Genomic DNA, 15,682 nt, shown 5'->3' with positions numbered 1-15,682 from the left:
GAGATCAGGGGAAACCTAATGGAGGACCAGGAGGAGGGGAAGAGGGAAAGAGAGTTGGAGAGAGAGAGAGAGAGACGCAAAACTTGAGAGACTATTGAATACTGAAAATGAACTGAGGGTTGAAGGGGGAGGGGGAAATGAGGTGGTGGTGATGGAGGAGGGCACTTGTGGGGAAGAACACTGGGTGTTGTATGGAAACTAATTTGACAATGAACTACTTAAAAAAAAAAAGATTGAGCTAATAGAAGGTAAAACAGAGCCTAACAGTGCAGTATTCCAAACTGAATTATTTAAGCCCCTGGATCCTGATCAACTGAAGGCTGTGACACCTTGAATTTCTAAGCTAAATGAGCCAGCAAGTTTATGCTTTTGCTTAAGCAAGCTTGATTTGTATTTCTATCACTTGAAAATCAAAAAAATTTTTTACTAATACAAGGAATCATCACAGTTTTGCAAATCCATAAACTTAAAATTGAGATCTTTAGACATGATCAGATGTAAAGAAATGAATTCTCATCAACCAAATTTAAATGAGACTGATGTACACAGAATACTAATTGAATACATCTTTGCAAGTGTCTAAAATATGCACCTCTTCTACCTAGAACGCTCATTTCCCAGACTTAGGTTATCTGAAAAGCCAAATCAGCAAACAAAAAAAATTATCTCAAAAAAGGTTGGTTGCTCTAACTGGGAATCAGAACAAAAAAGTGGAACTAATTTGGGCCTATTTTATCTGGGCCATGACGAAGTCTTTCAATCTACCTTACTGCTGGAAACATCTGACTTTAAATTTACTAGGTTCAGAACATTTTTTATTCTGGGCAGCATTAGGTAATCCTCAAACTTCCTTTCAATGCTTCAGGTTGACTATCTCTCTTCTGTTCATATACCTAATCAATTGAGTGACTCTCTCCACAAAATTAATTAGATTCCATTTCTTAAATTGCAATCACATTCTCCTGCTGCCTTCCCAAATCTATGTCCTGATCACTTTGGTTTTCCTTACAATTGTTTGCACACTTTTCAGACACATCTTTGTAAGAAACTTCTTGGTTTGCACTCACAGGTTGCCAATTTCATCCACTGATGTTGATTTTTAGTAATATAGCTCACAGAAGGCACACAGGGAAGGGCACCTTAGTATCACCCCAAATACAACCCTGAAGGGGATAACTAACTAGGACTTGGGAAGTTGTTGTAATTTGAGTTGAAGCAGATGGGACCTCATTTTAAAAATTAACATAAAATTCATACTAGTGAAACATGTATATACTAAGCATATAATTCAATACATTTTGACAACATTGTACACCCATTTGACCCTACCCAAGTCGTGATATAGAACATTTTCATAAACTCAGGAAGTTCATAGGGCCTGATTTTAATATCAAAAATTTCAGAGTCCAGACAATATTAATTGTACTCTCCGTATCCATTGATAGAGAAAATACATACTAGCATAAAATTGTTACTAATTCAATTATGTTTTTATATAATTATTTGTTTTAATAATCATGATTGTATAGAAATATTTGGGTAAAAGAAAAATTGTTCACACATATTTGAGGTATTATTATTTGGTATTATGGACTGAATGTTTGTGTTTCCCAAAACTCTTATGTTGAAATTCCTAACTCTGAATGTTATCATCTTTGGAGGTGGGGCCTTTGATGGTAAGTAGGTAATTCAGGTATGAGGGTTTTACCCTTGTGAATGGTATTAAAGCCCTTATAAAAGAGACCCTAAAGAGCTCTCTCTGCTCTCCACCATGTAAGAATACTATAAGAAGTCAACAGACTGCAACCCAGAAGAGGGTTCTCACCAGAGCTTGATCATATTGGGATCCTTATCTTGGACTTGCTGCCTCCAGAACACTGAGACATGAGTTTCTGTTGTTTATGGCTACCCAGTCTGTGGTACTTAAAAAAAAACTTTTTAATGTTTTATTTATTTTTGAGACAGAGAGAGACAGACAGACAGTATAAGCAGGGAAGAGTCAGAGAGAGAGGGAGACACAGATTCCGAAGACAGGCTCCAGGCTCTGAGCTAGGTGTTAGCGCAGAACCTGACCCGGAGCTTGAACTCCCGGACCATGAGATCATAACCTGAGCCAAAGTCAAACACTTAGCCGACTGGGCCACCCAGACGCCCCTGTGATACTTTGTTATAGGAGCTTGAACCAACTGAGATATTTGGTGAACAGATAAGCACCTAGTGTTTATGAGGATTCAGAGGCCTTTAGAAATAGCCTTCCAACCATCTCCCCCTGTTTTTGCATCTCACAGATTAACGGCTTCTGCTTTAACTATTCCAGATGTGTATGCTTACAAACGTTTGGTTAAAAGTTGAAAAGGGAAGTACAAAAGAACTCCTAATATCATCCTGCCCTCTGGTATTTCACAGTGGGGTAAAAGTCTAGAGCATGAATGCTACGATCCATCTCTGCCACTTAATTATGTAAACATGTATGAGAAGTTAATCCTTTTAAAATTTCAGCTCTTCTAATAAATTGGAACGATGACTTTATAGAGTTTTTACAAATGAGATGATGTGTGTAAATCTTGAAAACTCTACTTTTCATTCTTTTACATGAAGTATTTGAAGGGGTATATATTTTTTGGACATTTTATACATGGTTCTTTTGCCTGGTAAGTCACATGCTAACTTGAGTGGGTGGAGTCCCTTAGGACAGTGCAAAAGTTTTCTTCTGTTTCGGAATGGCTAATGCAGTTTAATCCCAATCAAAACAAACCAGCCAACAAACAAAAATAAAGCAAAACACTCAAAACCAAAAAAAACCTGACCTTGATCACATTATATTTTCAGAAAATCAGAGAAATAAATTTAGGATTGTACTATAATGTTGGAACTACACACTACATTTCATGCAGTTAAATCTGAATTTTACAAATGGGGGGAGGACCTAAACATAGATAATTTATACAAGTCAACACAAACCATTGCAGTAGAAAGAGGAATCAAATTCTATTCTTGATATTTCAGTGGTTTTTACTGCTACTTGTTAATAAATAAACTATTTCAGTGGATATGTTTTCCTAAAGCATTTTCCACTATATTTCCAAACACGCAAACATTTCTCAGGACCCTCTTTGGTATGTGGAATTATATCCTTATCTAAGAAAATACATGTGTGTAAAATTCTGAATATCTGAATTTCTGCTCTCCTGGTAGTTCTGCCTGTAGAATGTTTTAATTGCCCAAGAGACTAAAACATTTGTTCTCCCTGAATCTCTATAGTTTGTTTGCAGGATAGTTTGTGCATGGTTGATTGGGTAGCTAATAACCTTAAAAGGGCACCTCAAACTCATGAGCTCTGCTATTAGCATTCTCCCCCGGGGAGTGAGCCCTTTAGAATTATAGCTGTCCTTTACTTCTGATGTCCAGGGGTTTAGTAACCACCTAATCCACCATGAAGGCCACAGGGGAAATACTAAACTGAATGATTTCAGAGTAACCAGAACTGAATATCAGTTGAAGCAACATGCCCAGTTAAGTCATAAAACACACCTTTAGTGAAACCCTAGGGAACAAGCAATTTGGCTTTCTCTGTCTTCCAATTCACTACAGTAAAAATGAGAGGGGGAAGAAACAGAAGCCAACTTTCTATTTCTAGTATTTGATTCATCTCTGGGCCCAAGCCTGAAGAGCAGGCAGCAGAGTTGGTAATTAAGCTAAGATGTAAATGAATAATGCTGGAAAGTTGGCCCCATTGTCATTTGATACTCTATCATACTTGTTAAAAGCCACTGAAAAGTTCTGATGGCTTCTAGGTGAGGCAAATATACTTTACATTAACCTCAGCAAGCCAAACAATATTGCCAATAACTTGGAAGAGATTATGTTGGACAAGCTCTATTACTAGAAGTACAATCATAACTGCAATCTTGATGTCACTCATAATCATTCTATTTGGAAATGCTTAATATGATTAATAATAAAACTTACCAGATTCATTTGCACAGTATATTTTACCCATGCTCTCAATATGGCTACAAATTGCATCAATTGAAGCTGATATGTTAGAAACTTAATTAAACCCTTGTTAAGAGATTAAACTCTAAATCAAATAGCATGTGAGTAGATTCCATTTGTTGAGCACCTATTTGCCAGACAATAAAACTGTTATTATATGTAGTTCATTATCCACAAGAACTCTGCAAAGTTGATATTATCAATAGCATAAAATTGAAGAAACTGAGGCTCATAAAAGCTAAGTAAAATTGTACACAACCCAAATGTGGTTGATACTAAACACTACCAAACACAGGTAAATATTCTGTGAAAATTTTGTTTTAGTTTTATGTGCATGAGTACTAGACCTTGCTGTATTTCTTTTTTTTTTAATTTATTTTTTTAATGTTTTATTTATTTTTGATACAGACAGAGACAGAGCATGAGAGGGGGAGAGGGCAGAGAGAGAAGGAGACACAGAACCGGAAGCAGGCTCCAGGCTCTGAGCTAGCTGTCAGCACAGAGCCTGACGCGGGGCTCGAACCCACGAACGTGAGATCTGACCTGAGCCGAAGTCGGAGGCTTAACCGACTGAGCCACCCAGGCACCCCTAGACCTTGCTGTATTTCTTACAGTAGGTTATGAAAAAAAAATTACATACACTACATTATACTCTCCCTAAGTAATAGTTTCTCAGTAATGGATCATTCTCTTCCCTTTCCAAGTGATGTGTCATATTGTTTTATCCACAAGGGCAAGGATCATATTATTGTTGCTGTTGCTGTTGTTTTGTTTCACCTGCTCACATGGAGATTGATCACTGCTTATTGAGCCATTCTGATATTCACTGACAGTGAATTTAATAAGTTATTTTATTAATTTATTTATTCACTTGTTTAGCAAATATTAAGTCTTACTATATTTCAGGTATTATACTAGCAACAAAGGATTCAATGGTGAACAAAAGGCATAGTTACTGTCCTCAAAGTGCTGCAACCCAGTGGGGAAACCAGAAATCAAACACATAATTATAATTAAAGAAGTAAGTTCTTCATTGGTATATATAAGGGGTCCTCTAATATTTTATAATCTAGTATGTGGGATGAAAGCAAAAAGACACTACAGTCAAATGAACCAAAAAATAGTTGAATTATTTCAAGGGTAGCATAGAAATCTTCATGGTTAAAAATACATTTAAATTTGGACCTGAAGGCTGAGCAAGAGATATCCAGGGGAAGGAGAGACAGTATGCTAGGAAAGAACATATAAAGACTCAGAAGTGAGAAAGGAAAGTGAGTTCAAGTTACTGAAAACCATCATGGCTGGAGTGTAGAGAGTGAGAGAGCCATGCTTCCATGCTGGACCCACAGGCTGGAGAAGAGGGCAGGGTGTCTTAGGCACCAGCTATTGTCAGGCCATCAACAAGAAGTAACCACTGCCAAATCTGCAAACGGCTGTAAAAGCACTCACTGAACTCAAATTTACCTTACTATATGCCTAGTCTCACCCCCAAGATATAGCCTTCATTTATTCCTGGTAAATTGCTCTTGAATGGCCTCAAACCAGCAAGAAGGAAGTGGCCTTGCCTTGCTCTGTCCTCCATTTATCCTTGACTCTAGGGTTACTTAGGGATGCACAGGATGCTGAGAGAACATGGACTTTCATCCTTCCCTCTGTCAATCTTTTGTAGCTGTTAGGAGCTTGATTTTTGGATTGAGACAGATCTTATACTGGGCTCTGAACAGGTTGATAGATCTCTCTAACTCAGGTTTTTCACTTATAAAATGAGGAGATTAATGGTTCCTGTCTCATTGGATTGTTTGAAAGACCAAATAAAGTAACACATGTAAAATGCTTGGCATATAGTAAGTGCTCCATATATTCAAAGTGTTATTTTTAAAAACTTACTGGAAGTTTCTGCATATACTCGGAGAAGGAGGTTTTTAATTTTGCTATAAAGAGACTTTAATTTCAGACTTTTAAAAAATTCTTATGCAAAGATCAGTGAAGAACAATTATCTTATTTGGCTGTGCATTAAGCAACACAACGAGACACAAAAATCAAGCATGAGCCATGTCCAAATAATAAAGGAAGCCAATTTAATCTCCATCAATGGGTTGTAATGTTACTGTTCCTCCTTTCTCCTTATATACAGATCTCACACTTGCCTCTTTTTCTAAAATGTTGGAATGATGTGTGTTGAAGGTTTCTCAAGTACTAGTGAGACTGAAGTAATTTCCTACATAATGTACCACAAACAGATTTAGAAATGTTGATTTTAGATGCTATGATGCATATTCAAATTTTCCTTGCAAAGGCTTAGATAGCATGACTAAGTTGAATGGCCAGTGAGCTAAAATATCTCCTGTATGTTTCATATTCTAGAATATTAATAAAGTAGAAAATCAAAATGACAGCAATTTAGGACTTTTCATGTCCCTTATTACAGGCTTATTTCTGTGTGTTTAATTTCAGACAAAGAAAAGAGTGATAATGCAAAAGAACACAGCAGGGGAAACAAGAATGAAAAAAGGAGCAGAAAAAAGGAATAGAAGCAAAATCAAAGGGTCAGCATAAAAATATCCTATCTCCATAAAATAATGCTTATTATTGGCTCCCCCTTTAGCAGAATCCCCCACTAAGCTACTAGGCTATTCTATCAAAAACTGGCAACCTTCGTATGCTGCAATGCACTATTTATTGCCAGTTAGAAAGTTACAGTTTACATTTTAGAACATTCTAGATGTGACTTTTCCTGTCCATCTTACAGTCAACTTTCCCAGGAGAAGTACAGAATCTCTGCTTTTTGTCACCTTTTTTTGACCTGCTCAGTGTGGCTGGGAATGCCTTGTCTCTAGAAGTCAGCTGGTGGGCTGGAGAAAAGTCCTGCTCCACACTGAGGGGTCCACAATGGAGAAAGACTGGGGTAGTCCCTATATGGCAGAGTGGAGTTCACTTGGAGCTGGAATGTGGAAAGAAACAATGCAAAGAGGATGATAAATGTCATCTGAGGCTAAAGGGAAACCTATGTTAGTCTTCTTTATAGTGCCAGTGAGGATACCCTAACTCAAATATGTAAGCAACAAAGGAAACTCAATTGATGTACATAACCCAAAAATCAAAATCAGGAATACTTATAGCAGATGTTCAAATGATGTGTTTTGGACTCTCTCCATTTGGTGCCCAGCTTCCCTAACTTGCTGTACTTGTAGGCAGGCTCTCCCTCATGAGGAGCCAACTTCTAAAACTTCCTCATAAAACTGACTTCTAATCAGCTTCAAAACTTCATCCAGAGGAGCTCATCTCCTTCTCAATAATTCCAGCAGTTTTGAGACCAGGCCTGGGGCATATGCCAGCAACGGGTGTGGACAATTCTCTAAAGGAAAACAGAGATTCTGTTACCACAAACAGGAAAGACAAAACTGGAACAGGTAAAAACCAGCAAAACAACTTAACTACTATGCCCTTTGGATGATTTTTTCTTTGATAATTAACTAAATGTAGACATTTCATGATCAGAGATAGCCCTTTATTCTCTCATTTACACATTGACTTATACTCTATCATTTTTTCCTTAGGAAAATTTCAAAGACGTATAGTACATTATGATATACCTGCATGTTGTGCCATTTTGAAGCTCAGAATACCAGTAGAAATGAAAAGTTCTTTCTGTGAGTTTGCTGACACGGGGTACTTTAACACCCATGCTAAATCAAGCCACAGGCTTCTATAGCTCCAAAGTAGAGCAAGGATGTGTCAGCCAATTTCCTGACAGGAATTGATAGCTTTGGGTAGAGACCTCCTGCGCTTTTTTCTTGTAAAAGTGCTTTAATATTTTTTATCTCTTTCACATGTCTTCCCATTTTGCTGACCAGATGGGAATCACCATTATTTAGATCACTGATTCCCAAATGTTTTAAAAATGAGAAATCCTTTCACACATAAGAATGTATATTTAAATGTCATATAGTACTTGGATCTCTTGCCTTTATTGATATGTTGACTAAGAAAATATATAATATCAAATAAATTTAGTAAAATTAATATTATTAAAACAAGTTATATTAATTAAGACAGCACCTATTTCCATGTGAAAGATAAGTAGTATATGTATATGTAAGTATGTTACTTATTCCATCTGTATATCTCTTGACATAATTTCATAAGTCCTTTATGTAATAGAGTCAAAACATTGGGGACAGATGACTTAGAATAACTCTTTTTGTAGTTCTGGTGTTTGTTTTAATTCAAAATGTCAAGGCCTCCAAATGTAAGGTCAGAATTCTGCATTCAGCCTCCCCTATTCCTCTGTTTCTGTTTCTTTTACATAATTAGCTCAAACTCTAGTTTCAAGAGAAAGAGAACTAACCAGCAGTCAAGAGAGCTGACAGGAGACTAGCTGCCAAGATGATGAGTGAACACAGATCCCATACACTGAAAATGAAAGAGACTGACTCAAGACACATACTCCAGGTTGAAGGCATCCAATAGAAGAGAAACAAAAAGTGTTGCTTTGAGACCTATCTTTCAAAGAATGATGATGAGTCTTCTCAGAGGCATAGCACTTCACTTTCAAACAGGGTACAAAACTAGGAAAGAAATATTCATACCAAAAGGGAAATTTGTTTAAAAAGTAGAAATTTAATGGGAAGATAATTTTTTAGGTTTCATATCTGACAGTGTAGCCGACAACTCCATTTGAATTTCATTGCACACACTGCCATGTTGTGATGGACTCCTAATCTGCCTCCTAAATTCTTGCTCCAACCTCACAGATAAGGCACAGGGGAGATGAGTGAACTACTCAAAGGGAATGGACTCGAGATTGTAACCCTGGACCACAGAATTTTCCTCCTGAGCTTTGGGAGGAAAACTCTAAATGGGGAAAAATAAGGGAAATTTCACTTTGAATTGTCTCCCAAATAACAAGCATTTATAGTTGGGAAGTTCTAGTACTAATTTGCAGACAAATGTCCCACATTTTGTAACCAATATCTTAATGTAGATACGGGTCCAAAATAGTACATTTAGCTGAATAATTGTATTTAAAAAAAGAAGAAAAAATTGAAAAATGGAGTTCGACTGCATTTCTTATATACAAATAGGTGTCATTGTATTTAAATTATTGCTTTATTTTCATATAGTCTCAGCCACTAAGGGCCACTGATGCCTAAGGTTCTGATGGCTAAAACCAGGGGCTTTGGATGGAAACAAACCAAGCCAAGAAGTCCTAGTTCTGCCATTAACTAGTGGTATAACTTGGGACAAGTCACTCAACTTCTCTGAACTACAATTTCCTTATTTTTATAGTCACACTACAAATTTGTAAAATAACATTAGTTATGATGACATAATTAATTTAAAATACTTAGCAAAATGATTGGAACATATTAACTACTAATAAATGTTGGCTTTTGCTATAGATTGTAATAGAGACAAAATAGGTTATTTATAATCTTAGCAATAGCTTAAGACCCCTACTCATATCCCACGTAATAAGAGAACTTAGTCTTTATCTGCTCATATTTTTATCTTCTCCTTACTTTATGCTCTAAGAGAATTTTGCCAAACTAGTTACTAACATTTTCTGTAAGAATAAGCAGACCAAATTAAATAAAACAAAAGGCAAAAATAGAAACTTCCAAAGAAGCTGAGTGGGTTTGCACAATGAAAAGCTAAAGGGGTGTGGAACGGGATGAAAAGCTGTACGTCATATGAGAATCGCTTTTTGAGGGTCTCTAGAACAGCTTTGGAGTCTGAGAAACTGAGAAAGCAGCAAAGGCAGTTTTGAAAAGGTGTTTTACTGTGGATTATACATTTAATCTACTTTCATGAATCTTTAAGAGATGAAAGTAAAATTAGATTTCAATAATATTACTTTGGTTTCTAGACTATGCTTTGTAGTGGAGCATCATGGGGATATTGGACAATAGGGCCCCCAGTTTATACTTGATTCATGCAGTCACATTTCCTGAGTTATAAGGTGGTATTTCTCTAACAGTGTTGTGACAGATTTGACATGACATGATCGCTCCTCCTCCTCCTGGCTCCTGTTATGTGTTATGAATCATACCTTAAATTTATATAAGAAAGCCTTTAATCTTCCACAAAGCTCTTTTTTTTTTTTTACCAGTAGCTCCCCCATAAAATAGCACTGGCATCAGCAAAATAACATAAAATAATCAATAATGCAGTTGTAGACATGCATTCTTTATTGCCACTACCCTTGTCCCCACACCTAACCTTTTTCAGGTAGGGGAAAGTCACTAGAGAAGGCAAAATAAGATAACTGTCACTGATATATCAGATTCCTTCCATGACAATTAAGTGCTCAAGTTCAACTATGGCACCGTGGTTTTGGGTTAACTTCCAAAATATAGAGTTGATATTTCTCTTTGGAAACACACATCAGAATTCTTCTTTATGGATCTAATCCAAGTCATTACACTCTTTTGCTCAGGAAAAAAACATCACCTATTACCAAAGGACTTAAATTTATTTAGTGACCAATATGATACCAGAGGTTACAAGAAGAAGAGATCACTTTCATATATTTCAAATTTACAGTGGAACAATAAACACAATTCAAATGTTTCAAACATTTAAGTTATTCCTGCTCTGACTCATCTTTCAAATAACACAACTCAAGACTGCTATTATGGTGGCCATTACATCAGCCTCTAAATCACTCTTACATAATCAATTAACTTCATTTCATTCAGATATTCAAACAGTTTCCACCAATAGCCAATTTCAACATCACCAACACAATTTATTGGCTTTCTGAAACAAATGCTTAAGAAAATAGTGGAAAGTTTCCTTGTTGTCTCAGGGCTGTTTACATTTTCTATGTGGCACCAAAATTATTTGCTCTTACTACATATTCAGACTTTGGGATTTTATCTTCCCATATAAAAAATGCAAGTCTTACAGTCCAAACCACCCTCTTCTACACAGGCAACTTCCTGTACTCACTCAATTTTCCAAACAAATCAGATGATATATACAAAGTCCTAACATGAAGGACATTGTGTGTTTGTTGTAAATAAGTCAGAGGATAATCATAAAGTACTTCTTGGCAGTAGCTAAATCAAGAAGATCAGTGATGGCCAGCCTAAGCCAGTTATAAATTTTATGGCAATTTTTTTAATGAGGCAAAGGAAGGGAGCTTATCAGCATTTTGTTTTTCAGGGTCAAATGAAAGAAAGCATGAGTAAGAGAAAGGAACCTAGGGTACTTGGTGTTTAGGAGAGGGGCACAAAAAAAATGAGTAAAAAAGGAAGAGAAAATAAAACCCAAACAGAAGCCAAGTTGCTCGAGGCTTATGCAACTTTTAACTCAAGGGTAGAAAGTTTCAGTTTGATTTTGTCCTCAAGGGAAGTCTGCAGGAAGATTTCTGTGCCAGTGTGACCTTGGCAAACATAAAGAAGGATCACAATTTTGGCACTTGGGGAGAAAAGTAAAAGAAAGGTTAGAAATAGATTGGGCAGCCATAGCAGAGAGCAGAATAGAAACTGTGCCCCAAAGAAAATAAACAGAGCCAGGTCATAATTGTTATGACCTCTAGTTCTTTGAATAATCATGACCACAATGGGACTTCCTTTGGAAACTGATTTGGAAACCCCTATGCTAATGGAATTTCTTTGCCAACCTGATGGAAAGAATAAGGGACAATGAAAATTTATTCTGATTAAATAAGAACCCAAACAAGCTGAAGTAAAATCAAACCTCATTGTTCCAAACTAAATCAGACCTTTCATTAATCCAGTTAGAGGTCACTGGCCAAAGGTAAGCCCAGAATGATAATTTTTTTCCCAGAATGGTAATTGTTGGAGGAGATGTGGGGAGGGGGTACATGTTCTGAGAACCTGGCCTCCTTTGTATCAGCAAAGACAAACCCAGGTGGGTGGGAGCCTTGAGAAAGGAGTGCTATAGGTACAAGGGCTCATGGGTGTCTGTAGGGAGCTAGCAAATAATCCTTAGAGCAAGAACTTATGTTAAATGCTGAAAACAACCAGCCTCAACACAGCAAGAATTCTGCCTGGCATCAAGCACTAGTGTTTAGTTAGCCTGACCTTTGATGCAAAACCAAGCTTTGTTCCTCATGACATTACCACTAGTTTTTACATTGTTCTCACAGTTGTTTCGCATCCCTGGCTTTTGCCTTTAGTGATGCCTTTAACTCTATAATCTAAGATATTGCCTTGTCACTTTCATTGTCTTAAAAGAAAAAAAGGAGGTCACAGAAACCTTATCTTTTTAAAAAGAATTGTTTTTTTAAATCCACAAACTGTTACCTAAGGGGTCCTTTTTGAATTTCCTGTGATAGGTTTGTCAGGAAAAAAAAAAAAACCTTAGAAGGCTCAGAGTTTCATTTTATGTTTTATTTAATTATAAGATAAAATAATCAAGCTCCATTTTCTGTTCTAGTTAATTATAAAATAAAGTAATGGAGACTACTTTCCTATGGACACAAGACTCTAACTTAAATATTTAACTGTATAAGTAAAAAAAATAAGACTGTTCAAAATAGTTACAAAACTGGTTAGGGATAGGGTAATGCAGATCCAAAGCTATTATTTTTCCAGAGCTCTGAAGAAAAGAGAAGAGTTCAGAGCTGTTAGAAAATTATTAATGTCATAAGGAAAGTAAAAGTTGGGAAAAATAAAAACAAATTAAATCCTTATTATTTAGCACCTGAGAATATTCTATGCAATTGGGAGAAAAAGAGAGAGAGAAGAAAACAAAGACAATACATAGCTAAATAAAGAGACAATTCAAGTAATTTATCATAATGAACAGCAATCTACTTCCACAAAGAAAATATCATAAAGATATAATTGGGCACAGCAAAATACTTGATATAAGAATCCTAATTTCAGAGTTTACTTGCTTGAATTCAAATTCCCATGCTTCAACATATCCTATGAAGAATTATATATTCTTGCCTCTCAGTCAAGCCTACCATATTGCTTCTGGTTCACATTTTTTATCAGTCTATCAAAAAAGAAGAAAAAGTTACTAGAGTAGAACTAAAGGTCTTAGGTTTGTGCCCTACATCTTGAACTAGCTATTAACAAATACACTTAGTTTTCGCTTTAGGTAAAATTAAGCCAGATGAACTTCTGAAAGGCTCTTAGACTAACTGCTAAACCCCAGGCTGGCTTCAGGGTGGACAACCCTCACAATCGCGGAAGGAACTCACACTTAGATGAGCCTGCACTTTGTTTAATCTTCTGCTGTCACTGTCTTGAAATTCATAATTCTTTAACAAGGGGGTCCACATTTTCATTTTCACCAGATCCCATAAATTGTGTGATTGATTTTGCCTTAACACTCTTCAGACTCTGTTTCCTTATCCATAAAATCAGAATTAGAAGATATCCAGTATCATTTTGGTTCCAGGTTGTGAGGATACAACCACTTGGGGATCACGTGGCATTTAGGAAGTACAATGCCACAATAGCTCTGAGGAAGTTTCTCCAGGATTTCATTTCCAGGACATAGCCTCATTCCCTAACTTGGCCACTATTCCCAGATGATAAAAAATTCCCAGGATTTAAAGCATTGAAGGATTATCCTTTTCCTTCTTTCTCCTCTAAATGACCAACTTCTCATTACAAGACCACCAGCCAGTTACATATTACCACAAGGATGCCATAAACAAATCATGCCAAAACCAAGAGGCTTAGCACAATATTCATAATTATTGCTCATAAATCCACAGTTAGCTGGCCACTTCTGCCGATCTTGGTCAAGCCTCACTGGACATTTCTCTGGTTGCAGAGAAGAAAAGAATTGGAGTCACTTTTGCAATAAATCTGCCACACTCACATAAATCAGAAGCTCTACTTACTGTAAATATTCCACCCCAACCACATATTATTGTATGACCCTAAGCAAATCACTCAAGGTCTCCCTCCATTGCCTCATCTGTCTTCATAAATACATCTGACCCGATTACCTCTTATCCCTTTTCCTCTAATATCCTCACTAATATCCACATATTCTAAGAGCCTCTCTGTTCCCATTTCAACCATGGTATCCAGCCTTGTTGTCCTCCTCTGGACCAGATACTCATCTCTTCATTTTGCAGCACCTTTATCACAGATTGATCAAAATGATCAATTTAACCTACTTTGATCATTATAGCTTTGTCAGGTCCTGAAAACATACATCCAAAAGCAAGAGTTCAGGATTCTCAGAGAAACAATTTTAAGTTCTCTGCCCTGACAGAAATCCTCTTGTTACATTGGAAAAGACAACAGATGATGAGGTCCCAGGTCTGATGTGCGTGTCGCTGTGGCTCCTTTGTCTCTACAAAGCAGAATTCTTTTTCACTGGGATATTCTCAGTGCCACCCCCACCCTCCCACTAGACTGCATCAGGCACTCATGGCCAAAATGCTCTGGCATAGCTCACTGCAGGGCTTTGAACAGGGGCAGCGTTCTCTGAAATAAATGAGAGGGACAGCGTGTTCTTGCAGAAGACTGCAAGGTCCTGTCAGCTTTATGTTTGCCAATTCACATGGCTTTTAAAAAACATAACCATAAAATTTCACTTCCAAATTAACTCTCATTGGTCAGATTTTTGCCCAGGTTAAACAAATTTAATTTATCAAACTGACTAGACAGTAGTTTAATTTTTTTCCTTGTTGGGATGCTCCTTTGCTCCTCATAACTCACAAGACAGCCCTTTCTCTCAGCTCTCTGCCAGGACTCTATATACATACAGATCTTGTTTTATTTCTCTAAAAAACTCCTTAAAGCACAGGAACCATTCCTACAAAGATCTGTAATCTGAACATACAGGCCAGATAAATGCACCAGCTCTGTGTGCTGCGTGCTGCTTGCCAGGCACATGCAGTGACTGCTTTTTCTGCAAGGTCAGGGAGTAGGAGCTAAATTTGATTTGTATCATTGTTTTTTGTTTTTTTTTTTAACTGAAAACTGTGTCTTATGCTGCCAAATAGGCCTTTTGTTAGGGCATTCATTTGTGTTTCACTGTCTCCAAAATAAACCTGTCTCTTCAAATCAGGAAATTTTGCACTAAGCCAAAAAAAAAAAAAAAAAAAAAAAGAAGCGTGATGATAGAGGACTAGCTAGTCTGTCTTTCACATAATGATGTGCCCATTTCCTCTTCAGTGGTTTTTGTCATTTTGCTGAATGTGCCCACACTGAGATTTGGTTGGAAGAGCACAGTGGGGTTTTTTTAGTTAGTCCTCAAGATGGCTTTTGAAGGTCACTGATTTTGGTCATTAGTTACCTTTCATGCCCTTTTTCACTCAATGCAGTGCTTTCTCTGTTAAGCCTAATACTTTGTTTCTCCAATAATTCAACAAGAAAATAGAATCTCTGAAGCTCTTGGATCAGAGTCTATTAGAATGGATGGTAGAGAAGGTAGAGGGTAGGACGACAGTTTACCTAGACTTACATTTACAAAAGTCCTCATATTTTCACTTTTTGTCTATAAATTAGGTTTGCTATACAATAATGGAGACACAGAATTGAAAGCAGGCATTAATCTTATGCTCCATTCTGCTTCTAATGTACTTTAATGTTTATAAAACTGTAACTATCCTTAAAACATCATACATTTGTGGTGTATTTGTTGTGGTAAAAGTTTTAATTTCTCAAATAAAACTATTAAAATAAATTGTAAACTTCATCACCTTATTTTGATTTGTGTTTATTAAAAAAAACACAC

The sequence above is a fragment of the Suricata suricatta genome, chromosome 2 (assembly GCF_006229205.1).
Source record: "Suricata suricatta isolate VVHF042 chromosome 2, meerkat_22Aug2017_6uvM2_HiC, whole genome shotgun sequence".
Taxonomy (NCBI): Eukaryota; Metazoa; Chordata; class Mammalia; order Carnivora; family Herpestidae; genus Suricata; species Suricata suricatta.
This window is presented reverse-complemented; position numbering follows the sequence as displayed.